Source organism: Amblyomma mixtum, chromosome 2 (assembly GCF_055824585.1).
Source record: "Amblyomma mixtum isolate Tamu chromosome 2, ASM5582458v1, whole genome shotgun sequence".
In the NCBI taxonomy this organism is placed as follows: Eukaryota; Metazoa; Arthropoda; class Arachnida; order Ixodida; family Ixodidae; genus Amblyomma; species Amblyomma mixtum.
The window spans coordinates 135,245,325-135,272,481 of NC_143013.1; the positions used below are offsets into that span (position 1 = coordinate 135,245,325).

Here is a 27,157-nt window from a genome sequence, read left to right on the forward strand (position 1 = left end):
TGTCAGTTTCGTGTTGTCTACTGCTATTGCACCAGCACTGGCTATGACATGACTGTGATTTCCAGTGCAGACTGCTAACAGAGCCATAAAGTGTGCCTTGAACCCACCGGCAAAATTTTGCTAGCCCTAATGAACGCTGTTCATTCGTTAATGACAAGCCGTTATGCTTGTCGAGTGGCTCAATACCAGAGCACTCAGAGTCGGAGTCGCTTTCTTCAGTGTCATCTTCACCCATCTGGATGATGATGGGTTGAACGTGCTCACTCCCAGACGTGTCAAGTCTGAACTTTGCCTCCAACCATCACGTGCTCAAAGCTCTTCCTCCAGTCTTCCGCCGTTACGTGCTTGATTTTCTCCCTCAAGATGGCGTCGACCGTGGACAGCTTGAAGTCTCTGTTGTCCGCAGCGATGCCATTTTTGACCTTGGCCCACACAAGCTCAATGGGATTAAATTTGCACTGGTACGGCGAAAGCCCGAGTACAATGCAACCGGTCCTTACAGCTGCGTTGTCTACAATGTAGCTCAGAAAGCGTGACTTTACAAATGCCACCAGCTCGAGCAGCTGTTTCTTTATCATCCTTTCACCGTATGTGATGTTCTTGCTTGTGAGCCACTCCTGTATCGTTTCCTTCTTCCAGGCTGTCGTCGGCAATTTCTCTTCTCGCCGGCTATGGTAAGGTGCATTGTCTAAAACGATAACGCTACCAGCTGGCAACTTCTGCAGAACGTCATTAAACCAGCCCTCAAAGCGATTGCCGTCCATTTCCTCGTGGTAGTCGCCTGTCTTTTGGCCTCGGAATACATCCAAGCAGCCGTAGACGAAGCCATCCTCGCTGCCGATGTGCGTGATGATCAGGCGCTGACATTTCCCAGGAGGTTGTTTTAGACCCGTCGTCAGGCCATTTGCTCGAGCGAACAGGCGTCTGTGCTTCTGCACCACAGTGTTTGTCCACACAATCGACCGAGTGTGTCCCGCCATCACCCATGTCTCGTCCAGGTAGAAGATCTTTCGGCCTTCCGCCCGGTAGCGCTCCACATCACGGAGAGGTAGCGATTCCCCCAATAAGCAGCAAGTTGTGGCTTCTCTTTTCGTGCTTGAAGCCGATCTCGGCAACCAGGCGTTGGCAAAGTACACCGCCTTAGTGATGAGAGTTCCATCCGCTCTGAGAACTCGGTAGTTACCTTCTAGACCGTCGGTATCTCGTTGCGGTGAAAGAAATCGTGCGCACATGACCTCAGCGTGCACAACGTGAAGTTGTCAAACTTCACGCTGCGTCTTCTCTTCCCCGCATTGCATGGGCGCTTTCGCGACGGCGTCGTCAGTTTGCCACCCGAAAAATATGAAGCTTTAACTTCCTCTCTCACCCTGAACACAGTCCTTTCGCTGACACCGAGCATGTCGGCGACAAACTTGCTCGTGTCCTCTACGCTGCGTTCAGCTCCCTGTTACGCCAAAACGTGTAGCAGTGGAAGATCATGTTGTGTGAATCGCTGTTCAGGATGTGGCCGCTCTTGTTCTTGCCGAGGCTCCTTGGGGGTGTGGTCATCGATGCGACACAAGGCTTGTGCGGCAACATAGGATCGTGTTCCGATGTCACCTTGCTGGGCTCCATGGTGGAAAAGAATGCCGTGCGCAAACTCACGAGATTGCAGGTTCGCAACCGCAAAAAAAAAGAAAAAGTACCAAATAAAAAACAAGCCTTACACATTAAAAAATAACCTTGTGAAAACACAAAATGTATATATGAATCTTATGCTATTGAGCTAGACTGCTTTATAATTACACGCTCGGTGCGATCGATCACGCTCTGTAGGAGACGACGCAGAGCATTGTAGAAGGCACGGAGTTATTTTTCTCTCGCGATCCGGCTTGTGCTGTAGCATTTCCATCATGACAGTTTTACCATACCGCTCATCAAGATACACAAATCTTATTTATACCGAGAAATATGCATTTTAGAAACAGTCACGATTTTTTGAGCGGGACTATTTCTTTAGTCGCGGAGACAATTGGCTGCTGCACTTCGGTCATCTGGCGGGGCTTCTCCTGTCTTCTAAAGTTGTACCCGACTGTAGACAGACAGGAAGCTCACTGCCGAGTCTGTCCCAGGGTTACTAGATTGCTCCAACCACAGATATCCAAACTGGCTTCCGTAGTAGCCGAAATGTAGCCAAAATCGAACAATATTTAGCATCCTGAAGTACACAGAAGCTTTGTTCTTTGTGAATTGATTCTTTAGTCAAAATAAATTATTTTCCGGACGGATATCTAGACACTAGTTTTTTTTCCCGTCATGACCTCTTGTGACGCTGCACGTGGCTTTTTTTTTTGCGTCCAAAGCATCACCACTGAAGCCATGCGCCACAGCAACACACGCACGCAAACAAAAATCATGATACGGCAAATGCAGGGATCATCACAGATGCAGTGTTTTCATTTTTTGAAAGCGATAAAATTCGGCGAAAAACAACAAACTGCATTGTACAATAAACTCTCTGCAGTTGTATGCATTCCGAAATTTCTCTGGACACAGCAAAACACATTAAGCGAAAAACTACAATAAATTTCAAGGAAAAGTATGGTTCCGTAGGTAGAAGACAAAGGCTAGAGAAAGATTTTAGCCATTGTGAGCTTATTTGGAAGCGGAACTGCTTCGCTCGCGTTGAAGCTGGAACGGTTAAAAAATTTCCTCAGCCAGGTTTAAAATCCTTGCAGCAGCCTCCATTTCTGGCCAGGAGAAACTTCACGTGGAAGAGCGCTAACACTCTCTCGTTAGACAAGCTATTCCGCAGGTCATTTTTAGAGAACAGACCTGGCTGAGCAGTCATTTCATGGTGGTTTGATAGGGTTTGGTTTATGGGGTTTAACGTCCCAAAGCGACTAAGGCTATGAGAGACGCCGTAGTGGAGGGCTCCGGAAATTTCGATCACCTGGAGTTCTTTAATGTGCACTGACATCGCACAGTACACGGGCCTCTAGAATTTCTCCTCCAAAGCAATTCAACCGCCGCAGCCAGGATCGAACACGCGTCTTTCGGGTCAGCAGCCGAGCACCATAACCAGTGAGCCACCGCGGCGGCGGTTTGATAGGGGTGGCGATAACAAAATTAAAGAGCTTCAGCTCTGATATCAGTGGAAACGTCTGCTTGCCGGCAGCATTTTTTTTGCATTTTGACGGGTACCCAGAATTCTTTATGGACCGCGTTTCCTTTGCCAGATTGCCAGCTTTTGTTCGGAGAAGGCGACCATTAGATTCTAGAGCAGAAACTGATTAATTTGGTCACTATAAAAGCACCAAAGGAGTGTAACATTGGAGTGATCTTTACACATAATCGAAGGAGTATTTCATGTCTCTTATTTATTTATTTATACAATACTGCAGGCCTTGGAATGGCCCAAGCAGGACGCGTGCATACAAATAATAATAAGGCAGCCGAACAATACGAGCAGAAATAAAGAAAAGATTATTAAACAGTGCACAGAGTACGAAACCACCCAACCGGCTGTAAGAACAAATCACAGAAAAGGGTGGTTAGCTCATATAATAAAAAAATTCCGAGAATCTCCAGGTCTCTCAGACGCTACAGGTTCGCAGGAAGCCGCTTCAGCACACATTTGCATACTATAATTAACTTGCAGCTCATTTCCAACAGACAGCTATTAACATACTTTAAACTGCGCAAAAAAACACGTACACAAAGCACCCTGGTTTTTTGCTTCGCCCAATGACGAGCGGCACACGCTTGTTGCTGCCGTCCATGTTGGTGCAAAGCAAAACCGAGATGCGCATTTTGTTATGTTTCCCTCCGTGACACTTTTCACCTTTTAATGCCAACGTGCAACCCTTGAAGTGAAACTTACAACTAAATTAGAAGCTGTAGCGGCCACTCTACTTACGTATAAAACTATTACAGTGTGCTCTGTATACCCGTAGCCACACCTGAACGTTACACGCATAGAGCTAGAAAACCTTTTAGCGCTTCTACCAGAGCCTTATCTGGTAGGTGGCGATTTTAATGGACATTCCTCTTTCTCATATTGCAGTGGATCTTATTCTTAGCAGTAGTATTTGTTTGTTTAACTCTGGTAAAAGTACATACTGCTCCCCAACCTCGGGGAAAATGAGCTGTTTAGATTTGTCTTTTAGTTGACCGTTTGTTTTTAACGATTTTAAACGGGATGTCATCGGCAACCTGTATGGCTGCAATCACCTTCCGGTACTGATCAGTTTAAAACGAGACGTTGGAAGCTTGCATTTAGCAGACTGGGAACATTTTAGAACAGAAGCCACTTTAGAAAAAATACCTTTAGATAATCTTAACATTGATGAGAGTAATAAAAATTTCACAAATTGCATTCTGCTGCTGCACACATAGCTATTCCTCAGTCTTCTGGAGTGGTGCAACAAAACCATAAAGTATGGCGGACAAAAGACTGCTAGGAAGCAAAAAAATGACGAAACAAAGCATGGGGTATATTTTGCAGGTACCCGATACAGGAGAACCGTACAACTTTAAAAAAGCCAGAGCTAAAGCTCGGTAGATCTGTCGTAGCGCCGAGAAAGCATCATGGCAAAGTTACCATATTTTCGCGATTCTAAGCACCCCCCAAATCTAAGCACCCCCCCCCCCCCCGCTATTTTCGCAAAAAAATATTGAAAGAAAAGTTTGCATGCAATTCTAAGCACCCTTTTTTTGTGAGGAAGAGTGCGTTGCCAAGGCCGCCAAGTGCACTTGCTCGCTCTTTTCTCGAGCCTGTGCAGTCGGAGTACTGAGGTGGCGTGGCCTGCATGGCGTCCACGACACTTTGTGTTGCTGCGTTTCGAGACTACAAAACAGATGGCGGCACAGAACGAAAAAAAAACCATAAAACCAGCCGTAAGCGACCGCGATAACTCAATTAGTTGTAGTATCTATATTTATTCATTTATTTATTTTTGAGTAGTGTCGGGTTTGTCAGCCTGTTTCCACATGGGCCTAGTATCGGCGGCGCTCGGAGGTTTCGCGGGCATCGTGAGCGCGTGTTGCTTTGTCTAGCATCAGTTGCTTTCAGCCCTAATGCCTAACGTACCTAACACAAGTCGGGATGAATGCAAAGAGGGCTGCCCACAGCTTGAATTTCAAGCGAACTGTGACAGAGTTTGCCGAAGGTAATGGCAACCACAGTGCGCTGCGGAATTCGGATTGGACCGGGCGTGCGTCATCAGGTGGAGGAAACAGCGGGACCAGATTTTCAAAGGCGCCGCGACACACAAGAAGTTCACGGGACCGCGCGAGGGCCGACATCCGCAAATTGAACAAGTCTGCGAGTTTGTTCGCAGCGAGCGATGGAAATAGCAACACGAACGCAGATTCCCCACACAGTGTTTTGTGCAAGCTGGGGCTAGGTGGAGCGCATGATGAAAAGAAATGGATTTTTGTTGAGGCACCGGACAGCAATATGCAAGAAGCTGCCATCCGATTTCGAAGAAAAACTTATTGTCTTTCAGCAGTATGTGATGAATCTCCGCAGGCAACACAGCTACGAGCTCGGCCAGGTCGGCAACGCTGACGAGACACAGGTGTACTTTGACATGCCAAGAGCGTGCACAGTCAGTGAAGTAGGAGCCCGAGAGGTTATGAGAAGCAACGTGTCACTGTGATGCTATGTGTAACAGCTGGCGGCCACAAACTGCCGCCGTGTATCATCTTCAAAAGAAAAAGCATGCCGAAGAATGAACCTTTTTCTAAAGATGTCATTGTACGAACCCAAGAGAAAGGGTGGATGACAGCAGAAGTGATGTCTGACTGGATTCGAGTCGTGTGGCAGCAGCGCCCGGGAGCATTTCTCAGCGAACCTGCAGGCACATGGTCATTGCTTCTGCTGGACGCGTTCTGTGGTCATCTCACCCCAGAGTTTGTAAAAACAAAGCTTCACAACAGCAATTGCGACCTGGTTGTTATTCCAGGCGGCATGATACCAGTGCTCTTGACGTTACTGTAAGCAAACCCTTTAAAGCTAATCTTCGGCAGGAGTACGAAGAATGGGTGCGGAACCCCGACCGGAAGAAAACGCCAACGGGGAAGCTGCAGAAAGCGTCCCCGTCAACCATCGCAAGGTGGATTTCGGAGGCGTGGAAGCGGGTTCAAGTTGATGTAGTGAAGTCATTTAATGTGGGTTCACCTATAATTTCCGTAATATGCAGACAGACTGCACATTTTTCGGGTCTAGGCATCTTCAGAAATGATATGGAAGAAATTTCAGAACAATAGCAGCAATAGTTTAATGAAAAAAAGTGGGATGCATGTGTCCCATTGGCACACGCTGTCCTTTTGAAGAAGTGGGACAACACTGTCCCATTGATTCACGCGAGCAGCAAGCTGTGGTTAGTTCTGCTATTGTTGACGGAAGGGGCCGAAGCAGGTTGCACACAGGGGTACATTACACACACCACACACAAACTTTGTGGGCGTTTCACTCCTGGAGGTGGAACACCACCTACATCTTTGCCTGTTTGGCACTTTCTGTGGGTTGTGACCATTACCTGCGAACCTTATTTTGTTCGCAATTCCAACCATTTTTTAGCATTTCCTAGTGCCACCTTCGTTCTTGTGGAACGGCACAGCAGAGCTGCAGTGTCAGAATATTTGCCCATTGATCAGCTGCCATCCCAGAATGAGCCGAAACCACATGTAGCTCACGTCGCTATTGCCACTGTGCTGAATGAAACTGTTTACAACTGCTGAGTCAAAAAGAAAATAAAATATGCGATACCAAGACTTTTTCGATCGCCTGTCAGCAGCATAGGAGTTTCTTTTCTAGTCAAACTTGTCCACGGTTCCCATCTAATGATTGTAGCTAGCGACAGCTCTGGGGCAGACCACACCCACTGATGAACCATTGGAAAGTTTTCTTTTAACTTCTTCAGTTTCGTTTGGGTCGTGAAAATTAGATAGAACATGAACTTTCTTTGAATCATGCCACTGGTATGCTGAGATGTTGCCTTTGCTGCGCCACAGATACTCTCCCTTCTGAAGCTTGTTGTTTTTCTTTAGATCATCGGAAGATCCTTCCTGTTGACTCGGACGGTACTCGTGGCCAAGGTACCCTTCTGGGAAAGCGTTTGCATGAGCGGTGTAGATGTGAAATAGTTATCGAAGTAGAGCTGTGTCCCATGCTGTACGCTTTCAGAAAGGGAAAGGACGACATACTCGTCTAAGCTTTGGCCTGCAGGCCACTGCTCATTTTTTCCCTCGTATTAACCAGTCTGTGCGTCTGCCCTGCACCACACTTTGTACCCGTGTTTTATCGATTCCAAAGGAAGGTACTGCTTCATGCTTGACCTTCCTTTGAAAGCAATCATGCTTTCATCAATTGATTGATGACAGGAGGGAGTGTATTCTCATTGAAACTTGTGGTTCAGCTTTATAATAAGAGGGCGCACCTTGGCCAGACGGTCATGTCCCTCTTCTTCGCTCTTTTTTTCTTTCGTTGTGTCATTCACATGAATCGAGTTCATAATTTGCTGAAATCGTTTGAAGGACATCAGCTTTGAAATTTCTTCGCAATGAAAGAGAGGGTCACGGCTCCAATACTGATACAGGTGGTTCCTGGGGCACATGCTCATCAAGAGCAGTGCACCAAAATACGCTTGCAACTCTTCTTTTGTCAAAATTTGCCACTTCCTTGGATACTTCTTTGCACCGAACAGGTTCGTCTGCTCAACTATGAATTCAATCATCTCATCATCAAAATAGAGCGCGAAGGCATCAACTGCGCGTGCTGGCTCTTTTGGGGAGGTTTGAGAATCCCATGCCTTTGGGCTTTGAACTGTACTCAGCAGTTCATTTGTAGTCCATGCACTGCTGACCTCCTCCTCTTCTGGCTTACTCTCTCCACCTTGATCCAGCAGGACCGCATCCCATGAGGCAGCCGCATGAGGCAGCCCTTCTGCCTCAGCTGATCGATGGTTGCACCAGCTAAGGGGGCCAGGGGGACAGCTCATGATGAGGCTCACCATCTGTCGATGTGATGTGGTGGTAGGTTGCCATTTCAGCCGTTTGCACTTCATCGACTTCTGATTGGTTCCGCAGAGCAAGGCCAAGTAGTTCGTAAGTTTTTTTATGAGCCGCTGTCAGGCCCCCTTTTCCACCTAGCGGCTCTCCTTTCTTAGCCCTGGATACCAAAGAGCGAAGAGCAGCCCCCATTCGTTTCTGCACATGGTTTGAGCAGTCTTCTTTTGATAGCTGCACAAAACCATTAACTTCTTCATCCCACAGAGTGCGGAACATGTGGCTGTCCCTATCACAAATTATGCTGGTGTAGCACAAATCATTTATGCTCAAGGAACGCCTGAACAGCTGAGTGCAGCCTCAAGCTCCATTCGCAGACATCTTTCAGTGGGCAAATCTACGCGCTGCAGCATGTCATTTTGTCTGAAAACAAAAGTATGCCGTGTTGCAAAAAATGTGCGGCTGAACCGAGTTCTGAACCGGTTCGGAACGGTTCATTTGAATCGTTCACTTCCTTTGACTCGTTCAGAATCGTTCTTTTGATTCGGGTTCAGTTCCAAGATGGCGAAAAAATTTCGAGTTCAGGTTCGGTTCCGATTCGACACCCTGGCGTTATGTACCAGGCATATGTTAATCTTTCACAATTAATGCTTACTGATGTTATTTTACCAGCTGTTGCAAAAGAAAGAATGCATACCGCTACTTCTTTTTTAGCGATCTCCAGCGACTTCTCGTAGTTCTTTGCAATGTCTGGCAGGAGGTCGGCAGGCTTTGGTCGACGAGGATGTGCAGCTGGCTTTTTTCTGCCTGTTGTAAAGAGAAAAGAACAATGAAGTGCATAGGTCAATGGAATCGCGATACATTCACTTGAGTCTGTTCAACGTTGATCATGGACTAGTTTAAGTGAGCCCCTCCCAAATGATTCCGTAATGCGGTCATGGATGGGGCCGTGCTGGCTGATTGAGCCTGTAATGCTAATGTGAGATGAGTTCGTCACAGCTATAATACCATATCTCCATGTTCATTAGCTTCCATGAGTACTCATGACAACAGCCCTGACTATGATTCTGAATACACTTGTGGCCAAGTTAATAATGTAGAGTGATCTTACTGTTCTCGTATGCCATTTCAATGTAAAATTGTATACCACTTATTGTCACAAAATGGCAGGAAGCCCTTACTAGGGAAGCACGAGCTGGCACTGTAAATTGATCCGAGTAATATGGTACAGTGCTGCTTAATTGTTCCTTTGTTGTTAACTAGTTAGTCTTCCTGTACAATTAGTCATGAGTCGAGGCAGGCAATGCGCTAAGGTGGAGTGTGTTATGAAATGCAGGTCACTTTTGATCCTAAATGAGTTCATGTGTTTCAGTGAGCACACTTGTGTTATTGTTGCACTGGGTAACTGCATTTCTATGAGAGAGGATCAGTTTTTTTCAATTTCGCCAAGGCATGGAGTAACAGGTTAAGCTAGCTGACATATATCTCTGGACACTGTTGTTTTCCCTTTATTGTTTTTGCATTATGACTCCATCCATTTTGTTTTCTGTCAGTATTAGATGCGTGCAATTTGTTTTTTATGTTTCTTAGTTTCCTTGCAACTGAAGGAAAACATGTTAACTTTTGCAAAATATCTGTGTGCATCTGTGCCATTTCATGGTGGAATGAATCATCTGGCTTGTAGTCAGTATTGTACCATGTGCTTTTTCCATGATGTTGTCTTGTTTACACTGATTTGCTTTTAAGTATGACTTCTTGTAAATGCAATTCTGGCTCTGCCTATCACACACGTGTGTATGCAGATGATGTGTGGTAGCTTCCAACAAAAACTCAGTGTTATAACTTACGTGGCAGTCCACTTGTGCCAGCCTTGTCACCCACAGAATCTCGCCTAGGTGTTGATGCGTCCAGCAGCAGCCGCTTTGGAGGTGGGGCAGTCTCGCAAGGGGTGGCAGGATCAGCCTGCTCGCAGTTGGGAGCAATTTTTGGCTCTTGAGCGACTGGAGGAGCTGGCTCCTGCCTTGCCTCCGCTTTGCGGCCATTACCCTGTACAACGTGATTGCAGTCATGACCTGTATTTGGCTAATACGGTTACCGTGAAGAAAGTTACCGCAACGTAGGAAGTGTAAACACTTAAAAAAACAAAACGGCAAGGGCACTGAGAGCTCCTGTGATACTTGAAAGTTAGCATCTCTTGTATACCGATGGGACTTACTTGCCCTGTTCCGTCGTAAAACGTATCACACGCCGAAGGCGTTTGAGCGTCCTACAAGCACAATTTACGGCCAACGAAAAGCTGAGTTTGAGTGTGTGTCTTGTGTCACGTTGCAGGCCGTCCACAATCGTGGTGCAACACTGCCCAATTGCTGGGGGTTCATTGATGGAACCGCACGCCCCATATGCAGGCCGAGGAGGAACCAGCGGGGTTACTTTTCTGGCCTCAAGCGGGTGCACTGCTTAAAATATCAGTCCGTCATATGCCCGAATGGCATTGTATGCCAACTGGATGGTGCATACCCGGGAAGGCGGCACGACGCAGGTTGGTTGTGTTGTCTCTGCTATAAAAATAATGTATTGAGTCATAATAAACATCACAGCTGTAATGATTTACACTCATAAATTACATTTAGTGTGTCATGGAGAGACATGGGCAGTGCTTATTTCCATCACATTATGAATATACCGCACATATAATAATAGTTTAGAAAGGAAAGCACAGACAGAGGCAGCTCTGGTGGTAGAGCTTTCCATCTTCTGTTCTGAAAGTGCTTTCCCTGTACCTTTAAAGTAAACAACTAAACATACTTTTAAACAGATTCATTGAGAACTTGCTTAAAAGTGACTTACATTAAATGTACACAACACTACTAATGCACTAATGTTAATACAGCTAACGTAGTTTTGTCATTACGTGACTCAACTTAATTATTTTTTTTATTGCAGGCATACTCGAAAGCAGTGACCTGTATGCAAAATTGGAGAGGCTGGTGGGACGACATGACTTTGTCATATATGGCGATCTTGCGTACCGATTGAGGAGACTCCTAATGAAGCCCTATGGTGGCAACTTTAGCATGAGTCGCGTTCGCCAGTGTGTTGAGTGGGGCTTTGGAAAGGTGGTCGCTGAATTTGCATTTTTGGACTTAAAAAAAAATCAAAAGCTTCTATGCCAACAAGTTGCCCAAATGTACAAGGCTGCGACTATCCTCACAAACTGCCATACATGCATGTATGGCAGTCAGGTGTCGCAGTGCTTTGGAGTTGATCCTCCTAGCCTGATTGAGTACCTCAGGTCACATTCTGTGCCACGCGCATAATTTTTCTTGGAATAAATGTTTGCATTTGTAGCACTTGACAACTTGTGCTTATTTGTGCAAGTTATTTTACCATGACGTGCATCGAACCGAACTTCCTGTTAATGTATCTGGCTGCTGTTGTATAATATATTGACGTAGTGGTCTGAATCGCATTTTTTTTTTCAAATATGTTATTTTGATGCAGCTGAACTGTTGATTTTCTGCAGTTCATTAATTTGCCATGGGAGATGTTATTGTACTCTCATTTCCCATTACTCTGTTCATGAGAGAGCACTGAAAAAGGTAATTTTGCTTGCAAAAACCAGCTTAGTACAACAAGTGCTATAATTACTGATTATAAAGTGTGTTGTAATATTAAAATATGCAAAACTTACTACATTAGACTTTTGCTCCACTACTTAGCATTAATAACCAAACTTACATTTGTACTGTGTATACTTTATACTACAGTAATGCAAATAGACATGTTCCTGTAGCAACATGACTAATTGGAAGGGCTGGGAAGTAGGACAGTCTCTCTAAAGGCTGTGCTTGGACCTTAACCTGTATCAGGCTTTGAAGACAGCATTAATTCATGTTAAAAACATGACTCTCAGCCTTTTTATCTATCCATCTTCATCATATTTTCAAGTGTGCCCATCTTGTTCAGCAGATTTTCCATCAGGCCGAAAAAAGTTGTCTGTTGGGATGCAGCCGTGCGACGCTCTTCTGCCCTCTCACGCCTTTCCTCGGCGCGCTCTTCTGCATGTAGCCGCCTTTCTTCTGTCTTGTCTTGGGCGTTTAGCTTCATTTCGTTTTCCTTGAGTTCCAGTTCTTTTAGGGTTTTCTCCTTCTCCCAGGTGAGACGGTCTCCTTCTAGTGCAATACGCCTAGATTCTATCAGGAAGCGTCTTTCTGTAATGAATTCATTATGTCGCATTCTTTTTTCTATGAATTCATAATCTCTCTGCTCTTGCTGTGCAGCTTCAGTCCTTTTCCCTGTAAGGGGCAGCAGTGTGAGAAAAAGCCACAGGCTTGGTTATGAGGCATAAAATTAACTGCACAGATTGGATTTCCTTAAGGTGAATTTCTGCCAGCTGCATTCATTTCTAAGTTAAACACAAGTACTGTTGCTTAGTTTCCCGTACATGCAGTGAAAAACAAATGAGAGCACATTGCATTAAATGTGTGCGCATTGGTTGACACAAACATGAATGCTGCACAAGCATAATAAACTGCTCTTTACATACATTTGTGCTTTCAGTAAGGTAAGAGCAATGCAGAATGAAATTAGCATAATTTATTGAAAATGTGGGCTCTGAACACAAACATAAGTTAGATGCCCTAAGTTATGTTGGTGGTGGATAGCTGTGCACAAGGTTGAAAGTTATGGTTGACCACACGTGCCATCTTCGATTACCAAAAGTACATAGCAGTCGAGGTGCTTAATGACTATTACTTCGTAATGTGCTGTTATGTTAAACTAGACCAATTCACAAGTTGCCCTCATGTTTGTCTTTGAGAAAATTGCTGGCTACCCGGGAAAGAGACTTACTGGGTTTGCGTATGGGCTCGCTCCTAGCTCACCGCGACGTGTTGAAATCGTCCTCCACTGCCTGACGAGCAATGCTTCCCGGTGAAGGCGTTGAGCTGGACGCGGGCGAAACGTCCACGTCGAGCTCAGCCAGACCGTAGTCCGCGCCGAGCAGTGACTGCTGAGGTGCCTCCAGGACGGAGTCCTGATGGTTGTTTCCATTTATGATTTCGGCAAACACCTGGGACGCCGTGGTTCCGCCAGTAGCTGCAATGGCACCAATGAAAGCAGGTGCGTTTAACACAAAAACGTCGAGGGAAAGATGACAGACTTACATTCGGCGCGCAAGCCGGCAGTGCTGAGGACACTTCCTGCTGTGTGCGCTTCCGCTGCTGAGTTCCTCGCAGACGCCCCTGAACGTTTCGTGCCTGTGGATGTGCTTCGGCCCCCAGAGCTTACTATCGCTTTTTTATGCACTCTGATCTTGTAGCCGTTCTCTTTGGCGATTGTGAGAATTTCCTCGAGGAGCTGGTCCTGTTCAGAGTATTCCTCCTCGGTTCCAGACCTAAGATGCGGTGCCAATGAAAAGAAAAGTTTTTACTGGCATTTCCTGTCGTTATATAGCCCTGTGCACTTAAGCGAAATGGCAAAGTAACTTACCTGCGGAGGCTTCGTCGTCCATTTCTCCATACTGTGCAAGCAACAGGTCCATGCAGTCCCGCACAGTGCGGGCGGTGAAACCTTTATTTCTCACCTCTGACAGGCGCAGAGCGATCTCATTCTATCACCCTGCATATCGCATGCCGTCCTCGAAGGGGTTACACTCTCTCACATCGCACAACAGATCCAAATCATCGCTTTTAAAAAAACGAAGGTGTGGAGCTGCTCCACTCATCTCTGCCCACGTTTTGGCTGCCGATTTGTGTTTTGGCGCCGCGGTTTGACCATGCAGGTTTGGCTATGTTTGGCTTGTTTGGGGCTCTCTCAGTTCCAAATCTCGCGAGATCCCGCAGGGTCATGCGCAGGGTTCTGAGCTTCGCACGGCTTCGCGTGATCTTGCGAGACCATTGCTGTGACTACGACCAACGCTACTTCGTCAGGCTTAACAGCTGAAAATTTGCTTTTCTATCTAAAAAACAAAAATTCAGGGGGCACTTTGACTGTCTAAAGTGCGTAGAGGCGAAAGCGTTTTCCGCACCACTTTCAGTGCTTCTGTGGCACTGGTGGCGTCACATGTAATTGAGTACTAATTACTAAGTGATGACAAATCACTAATCAATGGTTAATTACTGATTAATGCCTGAATACTAATTAACTGCTAATTAAGCTTAAGCTTCGCCTTTAGGAGTGGAACGCGACAGCGTGTTGTAGCGCTGCCAGGGAGTCCACGGAACGCCACCACCCGTTCGGCGCGATGCCTTGCCGTTTCAACGCAACGGTTTTTGAGGAAAGGAAATGGCGCAGTAAATCTCTGTCATCTCGGTGGACACCTGAACCGCACCGTAGAGGAACGGAGGAAGTGGGAGTGAAAGAAGAAAGACGAAAATGGCCCGTAATGAAGAAAATGAAAATTGTATTTGAGGAAACAAAATTACGCAGTAACTGTCTCACATATCTCGGTGGACACCCGTCAAAATTCAGGGGGGGGGAGGGGGTGCACTTTTTTGACCTAAAGTGTGGTCACTGATGTGTGGTTAAGATGTTAAGCTTCGCCTCTAAGAGTGAAACGCGAGAGCGTCTTGCAACGCTGCCAGGGAGTCCATAGAACGCCATCGCCCTTTCGGTTTACGCCTCGCTCGTCGGTAAATTGGTTTTTGAGGAAAGGAAATGTATTTCTCTCATATCTCGGTGGACACCTAAACCTCGCCGGAAGGGAAGGGAGGAGGATGGCAGTGAGCGAAGACACCGTATTCACTAGACGTGCCTTTGTTCATTCCAAACCATCGAGCTGGCATGGCGGAGTGGATAGCATGCTCGTCTGGCACTCCGAAGACCGGGGTTCGATTCCCGAGCTCGACCGATTTCTTACTAGGTTTTATTTATTGGCCTGACTAGAGAAGTTAATTAGGCTAATTGGGTAATTAAACAATTAACTAAGCTCAGTCCCACCTTCTTGGAGCATCACTATATGGTCCCTTCAATTGGTTGCATGGTTACTAGCCAAAGTACAATTGGCCGCGTTTGAAATTGGCGCACTGTGACGTCACGACCGTTTCGACCAACTGAAAAGCGTGACATTCTCTGTCGACAACTGCTGCTTACAACGATGAGACATTAAAGGCTTTCGCCTTAAAAGCTATTTGTCGCTTGAAACTTCATGCGAGGGCTAGAATGGCCCAATTGAAGGCGAATACAACAGTTTTGAACACGATATCCCATCGAAAGGTTAGCGACGAAGCTGTTATCGCTGTGAAGCGGGCAGGCAGGGTGCCACCATGTTTGGCACATTGCTACGTCCGCAAGCAACGCAAAGACCGCAGCGCAAAGACCCGAATCTTACGTACGTCCGTGAGACCACGCAGACACTTCACGTTCTGCGCATGCGCACTGGTGACCCGTATTATATATATTCAAGTCCTGCTAGTAGTTTTCATAATGCAGTGCATAACTGTGATGACTGAAATGTCAACATAATTAATGCAGTCTGCCGCATTTGATAAAACATAAGCTTTAATGAGAAAACAGGTTCCTGATATCTTCAAATTTCTGTCAGACTAATGCTCTGATGACTAGGCTTCAACTGCTACCGAAAAAGTAAGAGAAGCTATTTTATCGGCGTCCCTCATAGCCTGAGTTGCTTTGGGACGTTAACCCCAGATAAACCAAACTGCAATGCATTGCCTAGTATTTTACTTCACAGTACACCTCAACACACATATATAGATTAATTATGAGGAAAGGAAAGGCAAATGAGTGTCTTATTCTCAGTTGACGGCTGAAAGGCAATGTGAGGAAGGTTGAACGGAGTGGCAGAAAGGGGGAGGAAGAAGGATGCCATAGTGGAGAGCTGCAGATTAATTTCGGCCACCTGGAGAACTTTAGCTCACACCAACAGCACACAGGTGTTTTGTGCACTTTACCTATGGCTGGCGCCGTATTTAAAACCATGTCCTCACGCTCGGCAGCCATACAGTGTAACCGCAGATCTGCTGCAAAGAGTACTTGAGCACATGCTCATGTATGTATTATAATGGTACACTTCACAAACCTGCTAAAACTTGTTTCAAATGATGGCATGTACGTTGTGTCACACTTTGCAGCTGGCGCATCTTCATGTTTAGGTTCACCTGCGTAGCTGCCAGAATTTTCAGCATTTACTACCATATCCAGATATGCAAGTCTAAGAACTTTGCCTCTTGCATTGTCCATACTTACCAAAAACCGCTGTTGCGGTGTGCAGTTGGGTGCTTCGGGCAATTGCTTGGGAGTCAGTGTTACTACGGTGCGCCTTGCAGCAGAGCGCGCGCACATCAGAACTGGCTCCTAAAAAGAGGCAGATGCACTTATCTAAAAGCTGTGAGCTTATGGCCTACTCAACTGTTTTGGATTAATGAGGGAGAACAATGTATGGCAATGCTGCTACCATTATCTTTCGTAGGCAAGCTTATGAGTTGCTCTTACAGAGCAAAAGAACACTCCCGTACGTAGCCCTTATAACTGATATTCTTACTAGCTGAGGACAAGCATCGCCATGAGTTTTTGAACATGCCACAGCGAACATTATTGAATATACTCTCATCACTGCACGGCGTGTGTCAGCCATGCATGCACAGAAAATCAAGGGACTGCTATCACATGTGGACAGTTTCAATACTTTGCCTGACAGAGGCCATACCACATATCAGTGGGATTATATTGCGTTTACCTCATGCCATAAAGCAACTGTCAGCAGCACAGAGGAAATGGAAAGGTAATTGTTTGTTCTACGTGAAGTACACAATGTGTTATAATGATGCTAAAAAATGGAACTGTGATGCATCAAGCAACAAATTAAAGTTCTACCAGCTAAGACACAACTCAAATCAAATGGCAACCAATAGGGACATTTAGTTTAGCGTATGAGCGCTTACATACGCTATATGCAAGCATTTAGCTGGAGGTTACTGTGCAAGTCGCATGAGCCCTTCTAGTTTACCGTACAACCGCCCGAACGCAACAATAGCTAAGGCCACAGTGGCGCCATCTGGTGTTGTAATGTAAAAACATCCTGTGTCATATTTTTCACGCTTAGCCAAGGCATTGGCCAAGCTTATCCATATGATAACCAAGTCTCTAACTACATTGACTTGGAGCCACCATGCCTCTTTGATTAATGTCTCTAACTACTTTGACTTGGAGCCAGCATGCCTCTTTGATTACCTCCACCCAAAGCAGTCATAGATAAAAATCGTGAGGATTGGTGCAATGCTTGCTAACTGAACTTTTTTTTTATCGTTCACAGTGCTTGCTTCACTTTAAATCTTTGTTTTTCTTATGTGAACTAAATGAGCTGTCTTAGTATTAATAATGTGCTTCATCTTGTTTGTGGCATGCAACTTCCCGAAGCCACTTGAGCTATGAGAGACGCTGAAGTCCATGCAGGGCTCCAGGTAAGTTTAGACTCCCTGAGGTTCCTAATATGCACTCCCATTGTACAGTACAGGTTAGAGTACAGTGCTTGCACTCTAGGAATCAGCCCCTGAGCGCTACAACTACTGAGCAGCCGCAGTGAGCCATACTATGCAAGACACAGCTTTGGCATGTATTGGCTGGTAGAAGTGCTTAGTCAGCTTGCAGTGTCATATTGTCAGCTTGCAGTGTCATAGCGCCCGCGCTAGGCCAGCGGCCATTAAATCATCTCATAGCCATCGTTCACCACGCCTCATTCTTCGGCTGGCCGCCGCGTTACATTTGGTGTGAGGTGCTGGGGTCGCTTCATCGCCATCCTGGTCACGGAACTTCGGCGTCCTTGGCCTGCCGTGGACGTCGGCCGTGAGTACCTGGTCAGCGCTGCACGGCCGTGCCCCAGCCCGCCCGACCTGAACCGACCTCGCCGCTCACCCCAGCCCCGTCCCCCGCCCGGACCACACGACACGACGACCCAAGACCCGACGGACCCAAGACCCCACCGACCCAAGACCCCACGGACCCAAGACCCAAACGTGAAGACACCGTCCCCCTGCCCCTGCCGTTCGGTGCGTCCAGAGACCTCGGCCGTCAGCTCCTGGCACCCTACGGCCCGGATGCTTCGTGGACCGGGACTCATTCCCTGATCTTTCTCATCGTGGCGGCCAGCACTGCACCATCTTCTACAAATTGTTCGATCCTTCACTCAATACCATCGCCATTTCACCGTCTGTTCGTCACCGATCGGGACGATCGCTCGGAGGCCCCGGGTAGTGTGACGAAGACGAAGCTGGCAGTGGCGCGGGACGGAGCACCCGCGCTAGGCCAGGGGCCATTAAATCATCTCATAGCCATCGTTCACCACGCCTCATTCTTCGGCTGGCCGCCGCGTTACAATATATGGACAATTTCTTCGCACTTCGAGGGGCAGTGAAGTGTTCATTTCTTGCATTCAATATGTATGGGTGAGTTTTGATGGATGCAGTTAAGAGCGTGTAGTCCCGCCAAATAATGATTTTATTCTCTTGTGATATTACTGTTTGTACAATTTCTGTGCAATCACATTAGTTTACTAGTGCTTATTTACTTGCACTATTGACCTCATTTTGTTTCTGTCGTTCTCTCAGTTCTGTGGCACGAGCCTCCAATTCCAGCTTGTGCAGCTTGAATTCCTTTTCCATTTTTAAGGCCTTCATTTCTTGCCTCTTCTACCAGCATCTCTGTTTCAGTTCGGGGCACACCTTTTCAAGTGCTGAGCGTTCCATCTCAAGCTGGATGTCCTTTTCTTTGAGCGCCCTTTCGTGGCTCCATCTTTTTTCTAAAAACTCATGGTTTTCATCATCTGCTGCTTTTGGCTTCCATTTTCCCAAAATGAAATTAATGCGTGACTGTGGATCAAATGAATGAAAGCAAGGCAGGAGAGCAAGACAGATCCAAGTTTGCCAGTTGTCAAAAGAATTAACACATGCAAGTAGCACAAACTGATCTACTTATGACACTGTTTGAATATGCAACCTGGTATGATAGAGCTCAACTGAAAAGTGTCCTTACTTCTCTTCATTTAAGCCGTAGATGCAGGCTCGTTTTCCTCAGTTTGCTAATGCTCATGTGGTGTCACAGCACTTGCACAAGGTATTATTTGCTCTGTGCTCTGAAAGTTGTCAGCATCAGTTCTGAAATATTCGTCTTCGGCAGCTTCACTGCCTTCGCACATTTGTTGCAGCAAATATGATGGAGTTTCGGGAGTGTTGATAGTGCCAGATGGTGTTGGGTCTGAAAAGAGGAGAAAATGTGGACCATCTGTTACATCACTTAATGGGTTTTTTCCAATACACTGCATTTCATCACAAATACACCATGACCCTTGCCACTTGCTACATATCAAGTGCTTGCGTAGGCTTGATTTATACACACCTTTAAAACATAGCACCACCAAATGGAGAACGCTGAATACATCCAGTCAGTTATATTTTTCTTTTATTTATATATTTCCTTGTTCATTTAGTCCAGTGCACAATGTTTATCTACCACACTAAAGCGAACTGGCTCTTGCTTACATCATGCTTAGCAAAATGGTGCTGAGCAAGCAAATAGAAACTGAAATCAATGCATTCTTACAAGAGTCACTGTGATGTGGTGACAATCCCACAGCAGCAGCGCAGGCATTGTCGCGCACTCCTGTTGCAAAAGTTTTGCTTGCTGCTTGTGCCTTGCGGTGTTCAAACTTGTGTCCAAATTCTCTTGCAAGGTCACAGATCTCCTGCAAGAACCTCTCCTCTTCGTACTCTTCCGTACCTGATCCCCGCAGGGAGGCGTCTGCAGCATGCAGACGTTGGTGAGTGGCGACACCACGGGGTAAACCCGAGCATCCGCAGGGACATCCCCGCAGGGGGATGATGGTGAACAATGCATCACCACGGACCCGAGCATCCGCGCTTAGCCGTGCGTGGCATCGCCGTGTCCGGGGAAAAGGGGATCCTGGTGGTTGAGCCGATGCCGAGCGTTTGGACCCTTAAGGCCCCTCGGCGGTGGCAACACACCACTTTGGCCCCAGCTTCCTGTAGACGGCACCTCCGGCCTGACCCGACCGGGGGAAATCGGCAGTCGCCTTTTCCTATCCTCCCCTCTATCTTTCACTTTACTATCTCTTTCTTACAACTCTCCTGTCTCCTCCTCTCTTCTTCGTTTTTTCCTCTTTTTCCTGGCGGCGAGGGTTAACCGTGTGTGACCAACTACCCTGAGTTGAGTCATATTAGGTTATAGTTAAGGTGTACAGCTGGCGTGGGCAGGACTTGCTCGCAAGTTCCTGTCGCGTCCCCTTGTTGGACTCCATGGTGGGTGGCTGGCACCATGACCGAAAAACCTCAATTTTTTATGGCTCCCCCCCTTTCAAAACCTGATCGCTCTCTTAAAAGAGTGCGGAACGAGGCAGCAGACTTTTTTTCGAAAAAGAAACCTACATTCACAAAGTTTCATGTGATACATAGCAACAGTGACGAAAAGCAAGCTCGAATAATATCCCCATTCCTTGTAACCAAATGTTTAACAGATACCTTAGGGCCTGGCTACAAGGTATCCAAAATGTCCAGCGGCGACCTACTCCTCGAACTCCGTGAGAGCATCCAATGCTCGAAACTCTCAAACATTGCTTCCATAGGGGACATCTCTGTCTCCGTGACTCCCCACCGATCCCTCAACACAGTCAAAGGCGTAATCTCAGAGGCTGACTTCATCCATCTAACAGAAACCGAAATGCTTGAAGGACTTTCCGATCAAAATGTAATTGAAGTGCACAGAATCAAAATCCGCAAAGACAACAAAGAAATAGACACCAAACACATGGTCCTCACGTTTAACACCAGCAGTTTGCCCGAAACGATCGATGTTGGATACCTGAAAATCACCGTAAGGCATTACATATCCAATCCCCGTCGCTGTTTCAATTGCCAGAAGTTTGGCCACGGCTCACAGAGCTGCCGCGGCCGCAAAACCTGCGCGAAATGCGCATCAAAGGACCACCAGTCTCAGGAATGCGACGCAGCACCTCGCTGCGCAAACTGCGAAGGCGACCACGCTGCGTACTCCAGGGCGTGTCCGTCCTGGAAAAAGGAAAAAGAAATCATCACCATTAAGACCAAAGAAAACATTTCATTCAAAGAAGCGAGGAGGCGTTTTGCGCTTACCAACACATTCTCCTTCACAGCGAAACCTAACTTCGCTGATGTGGTGCGCGGGGGCGTAGCACCACACAGCACTCCGGCACCTGCCGAGGCCAGTTCTACTGCGCCTGTGGCAGGGCCACCCACGCCCCAGGCAGGGACAGCGAAGGCTGCTCTGCCAACTCCAAGCCAGGGAGTGCCGACCCATGGGTCGACATCCCACAGGACTTCCCCCCGTCGGGGGAGGCCTGACACAAACACATCCGCGGCTTCCCCGCGGTCTTCCAGCACCTCCAGTGAGGTGATGGAGGTAACTCCCGATCCGCCCGCTTTGCAGCGGCGGAACAGCTCTCTTGAGCGGAAAAAAGGCAGGGCCACCATAACGGCCCCAGAACATAAGTAAACCCCCAATCGTTCATACCCCAAACATAAACATGGCTTTTATAGTTCAGTGGAACTGCCGAGGAATATTGAGAAATTACGATGACATAAAAAATATTTTGGGGTCAATGGCAGCCGTAGCCTTATGTCTCCAGGAAACCAATCTAGGTCCACAACATATGAACATCCTGAAGCATTATAAAACTTTTAGACGCGATCGTGGGAGGCGTCGCGATTGTCATACAAAGCGGCGTCCCTGCTCAAGAGATCAGACTGAAAACAAAACTTGAGGCAGTTGCAGTCAGCATTGTCAGCTACAAAACAATTACAATCTGCTCTGTATATATTCCTCCACATCTCACAGTAACAGTCCACGATCTACAAGGCCTCATTGATGAACTTCCAGAACCATATCTAATAGTCGGGGATTTTAACGCTCACTCCCCTTTTTGGGGAAGTGAGCGCTGTGACTCTAGGGGTCAAATAATCGAAGATTTTATCCTCACAAACAATGTATGTCTTTTAAATACAGGAAAAGCCACCTACTGCTCCCCTGCCTCGGGGAAAATGACCTTTTTAGATTTGTCTTTTAGCTCACCTTCTATTTTTAATGATTTTAAATGGGATGTCATTGACAATCCATATGGCAGCGATCACCTCCCTGTACTAATCACTTTAACATCCCCACCGGAAATAATCCCCACAAGGCCACGGCGCTGGAAGCTTCACCTCGCCGACTGGTCACTTTTTAGAGCAAAGGCAAATTTAGAAAATATACTTTTAGATAATCTCTCCATCGACCAGATAAATGAAAAGTTCACTAATTGTATCATAACTGCCGCACTCACAGCTATTCCACAAACGTCAGGAGTGGTGCAACAAAATCATAAAATATGGTGGACAAAAGAGTGCAAGGAAGCAAAAAAACTACAAAACAGAGCTTGGGGTAAATTTCGCCGGTATCCGACACATGAAAATCTCGTTAATTTTAAGAAGGCAAGAGCCAAAGCTCGGTACGTCCGTCGGGGTGCCGAGAAAGCATCATGGCAGAGTTATGTTTCATCCATTAACAGTCAGATGACATCTAAAAAAATGTGGGAGCAGGTTCGCAAATTAAATGGAAACTTTTCACCCTTCACAATTCCTTTTTTAACAACACCCGGCACACAAACAAGCATAGAAGAACAGGCAGACATACTAGGAGAACATTTCGCTGCAGTTTCAAGTTCATCTCACTATACACAGTCTTTTTTAAAATACAAAAACACAGCTGAAAAACAGAGGCTCCCAACAAGTGGAGGCACAAATGAAAAATACAATTGTCTAATTACCCTCCAAGAAATCAATAAAGTACTATCTGCCGGCAAAAAAACTGCTCCAGGACCCGACGAAATACACTATGAAATGCTTGCGCATCTTTCCGAGCCAGCCGTGGACGCACTTTTAAGATTCTTTAACACAATATTCATGTCTGGAAAAATACCGGAAGCCTGGAAGAAAGCTATTATTGTACCGCTTCTTAAGCCTAGTAAACCTCCAACTTCTCCTAGCAGTTATAGACCCATAGCCCTGACTAGTTGCCTTGCCAAATCCTTCGAAAGTGTCCTAAATATAAGACTAACCTTTGTTCTTCAATCTGGTGAACTGCTTGATATCCATCAGTGTGGATTTAAAAAGGGATGCTGCACTACAGACCACCTAGTCCGCCTTGAAAATACTGTCAGAGAAGCTTTTATACATAAGCAACACTGTCTTAGCGTCTTTTTTGATTTAGAAAAAGCATATGGTACAACCTGGAGGTTCGGGATCCTCCAGGACTTAGCTGAGCTTGGCATCCGTGGCAGAATACTGAACTCAATTAAAGACTTTTTGACTAACCGTTCATTTAATGTTCGTCTAGGCTCAACCCTTTCAAGGGATTTTATTCAGGAAAATGGAGTGCCTCAAGGGTGTATTTTAAGCACAACTCTTTTTATTGTAAAAATGAATTCTCTTAACAAAATTATACCAAGGTCTATAACATATTCAGTCTATGTCGACGATCTTCAGATAGCGTGCACGTCTTCCAATATATCTACATGCGAACGACAAGTACAACTTACAATCAACAAACTGGCAACATGGGCAGACAAGAATGGTTTCCAGTTCTCACCACAGAAAACAGTAGCCTTACTTTTTTCACTCAAACGAGGCTTGCACACAGATCCCACATTACACCTAAACCAAACCAAACTGCCTTTAAAAAAAGAACACAAATTTCTAGGCATCACCTTCGATAAAAAGCTTACTTTCCTGCCTCACATAAACGCACTAAAGAAGAAAGCGTCGCTATCACTGAACATACTGAAAGTCCTTTCACGCAAACACTGGGGTTCTGATCGGGTATGCCTTCTACAGATTTATCGCTCTGTAGTACGTTCCGTTTTAGATTATGGCTGCATAGTGTATGGATCAGCAAGGCCGTCGTACTTGAAGCGACTGGACCCTGTGCACAATATGGGTTTGCGTCTTTCAACTGGCGCTTACAGGACATCACCCATAAAAAGCCTTTACGTAGAAACCAATGAACCACCACTTGCAGACAGACGAACAATGCTCACATGCTCATACATCTTAAAGATCCGTTCCCAGCCTAAACACATCTGTTACCCACTCGTTACAAAGTGTCCATCTCGAACAATATTTACCAACAAACCTCTAGCAATCAGACCACTTCTTCTCCGCTTTGAAGAGAAATGCCAAGAACTAGACATAATGAACATATTACCTAATATTGCCCACAAACCTGATCCACTCCCGCTTTGGTACTGCCTACCATCTGTGTGCGACTTCACATTAACACAATTTCGGAAAAAACATACACCACATGAACAGATATTACAAGAATACTTAGCACTCAAGGAAAAATACAGAGAATACGAAGCATTTTATACCGATGGATCAAAATCGGCGCACTACGTGGGAAGTGCTGTAGTTCAGAATAATTGGGAAAAAATTGTACGGCTACCTGAGTGTACATCCATTTTCACCGCCGAGTGTTACACAGTCTCGGTGGCTGTAGAAAAAATAATAAATGAGAACATTCAGAACAGTATCATTTACACTGATTCTCTGAGCACACTAACCTCACTTCACCATAGGAATGCAGTGACACCTCTAATTGGTAATATCATACACAACATAACGAGCGCCATAATACAGGGACAAGACATAAAATTTTGCTGGGTTCCCAGCCACATTGGAATCACTGTTAATGCGAAGGCGGATGAATGTGCTGCGAAAGCTCGCAACAAAGAAATAAAGAAAGTGAACATCCCCTACAATGACTGTATGAAGTTGGTACAGTGCAAGCTAAAAAATAAAAGTCAGTCGCAATGGAATATTGAACGAAATAATAAGCTCCACTTAGTAAAACCATTTATAGAAGAATGGAAGTCATGCTCCCACCAAAAACGTTTCATCGAAGTTATTTTATGCCGTCTCCGTATTGGACACACACATCTCACACACAACTTCCTACTTACAAAAGAAGACAAACCTGTTTGTGAAAAGTGCGGAGATGAACTAACAGTAAACCACATATTATTCTCATGTACGGAACTCGAATCACTAAGAAAAAAACATTTTACTACCTTTTACAAAGAACACATTCCTTTTCATCCAGCATTGATTTTAGGCAAAGATGCAGTTGTCAGTATACCCTGTGTTTTTAGCTTTTTAAGGGAAGCCAGTATTCTTCACAAACTCTAATTTACTCACCCTGTGCTTCACTACATACAGTTATACACCTCAGCCCCTTTCTCAATCATGAGAGGGAGGCTGAGGTCTTTATCTGAGCTGTTGGGAGCCTCGAAATCCTTGCCGAGCCAAGGATGTCTGCGGAGGCGACCCAACCTTTAAAAGTTTCTGCTCTCAGACATTTTTAAAATTCTTGTCTTTCATCAGCTAGTTAGTAAAAATAACTTTAGGCCCTTTACACCACCGTTTTTATCCACTTTGTTTTCAAACTCTGACCAAGCCAATTTTTCCATACCTTGTTCTTGGCGCATGATAGCCTTAGCTGCTTATGCGCCAATAAATTCAACACAACACACTCTTCCGTACCTGACCTGTGAGGATTCATATTACAGTACAAAATAAACTTGCTGATTCATACAAAGAAAAATGTGTGAGCACCATCTATACACTCTTCACATCTGATTCAAGGCTTTCAGGAGCCATATCTTGCTCTGCTCAATTTTGTTTTTTATCATTGCAAACAGTGTACCCAGGCATCACGAAGCAAAGTTAGTCCTTTTCTAGCAGCAAACTGAGAAGGTTTCTTAGGCAATGCACAAAATTGATTATGAACTGTTAGTATACTAAGAAACAGTAGGAATCACAGAATTTATGTAATCAACACATTGGGTATGGTGGCTCTACTTCCAATTTCAAATGATGCTTAGAACAAAAGTAAACAAGATAAAAAAAAATTACTGGTTGCAAAATCTACCTGCAAGAAAATGGCAGAGTACAAGTTGCCAAACCCAACGTCGTATGAAATATTTGCTCTGTTCGCTAGCATTAAAGAGCACCCTATCTGCTAAGTCAGGCGAGCTAAGTTCTCCTGACGCAAGAGTCGGTGCTTGGTACACCAAAGACCGGAAGAAAACCGCGTCCGGAATTTACGCAATTGTGTACAGAGCACTTGAAAGAGTTAATAACCATGCACAAGAGTTCTTTCGGCAAAAAATGTCGGCTACGAAAATCAGAAAGGGGCAGTAAACTGTTTATCGCACAGTCAGCACTTCGATCACGCCGTTATTGAAGCGATGCAATAAGTAGTGAAAAAGCGGCCGTAGTGGAGAGCTTCAGGGATTGGGTGCACCTACTCAACTGCAAGCATCGTACAGTATAAGCATTACATCGATGAAATCGGCAACTTAATTGCGCAGGCTCGCTCTGTCGTTTGCGATGAACTGGGTTAGGAGATGGTTGAGCCTTTCTCTCAAGGCCCAGAGAGAGAATACTTTCCCACTGGCGAATTGCACATTCTTCAAAATCGTTTGCCACTGTGTCGGGTCCTTGAATGTATTTTCTGCGTTGTCTTCTCTATGTAACGCTAAATTGTCTGCGAATATAAAACGCAGGCAAGGAGCAAAGTTTTTCAGCGCTGTCAACTTGGTGGCTGCCATTTCGCAAAGCACGAGAAATGGAACGACAAATTGGATCAACTGGAAATCCGATTAACGCGGCAGACAGCGACGACACCACATGACGGGTCAGCGAAACCACTGCGATCCAAGTCACGACGATGCCCGATCTCACGGCAAGTCTCCCGACATTCTCCAGTATGGACAGCAAAAGCCTAGACGAATGGATCACTTCTGTGGAGAGCATGCACGGAAGATGTTCATGGAGCGAGATGGCTATGCTCAACGCTGCAATCTCCAGGCTTCGCGGCCGCGCGGCAGCTTGGCATCGCACGGACGGTGTAGGCCTGAAGGAATGGACAACCTGGATAACAGCACTGTGAAAAAAATTCGACAAACAGCCACTGTTCTGCGAGTGTGTCAAAAAAGTCAACGCACGACGACAGAAGGAAGACGAAGCTCTTACAGACTATACAGCCGACAGTAACGCATAAAACGCAGCAAGTACGCCCTCAGCGACGACGACATCAGGAATTGGGTAATTCAAGGTGTACGATC

At 45.8% G+C, this 27,157-nt stretch overlaps 2 pseudogenes; both read right to left on the reverse strand.

Annotated features, from left to right (window-relative positions):
- Window positions 1-582: 582 nt before the first annotated feature.
- LOC149361000 (uncharacterized) lies at window positions 583-1,614 on the reverse strand (annotated as a pseudogene).
- A 6,202-nt stretch (window positions 1,615-7,816) lies between these two features.
- LOC149361001 (uncharacterized) lies at window positions 7,817-26,641 on the reverse strand (annotated as a pseudogene).
- Window positions 26,642-27,157: the final 516 nt, after the last annotated feature.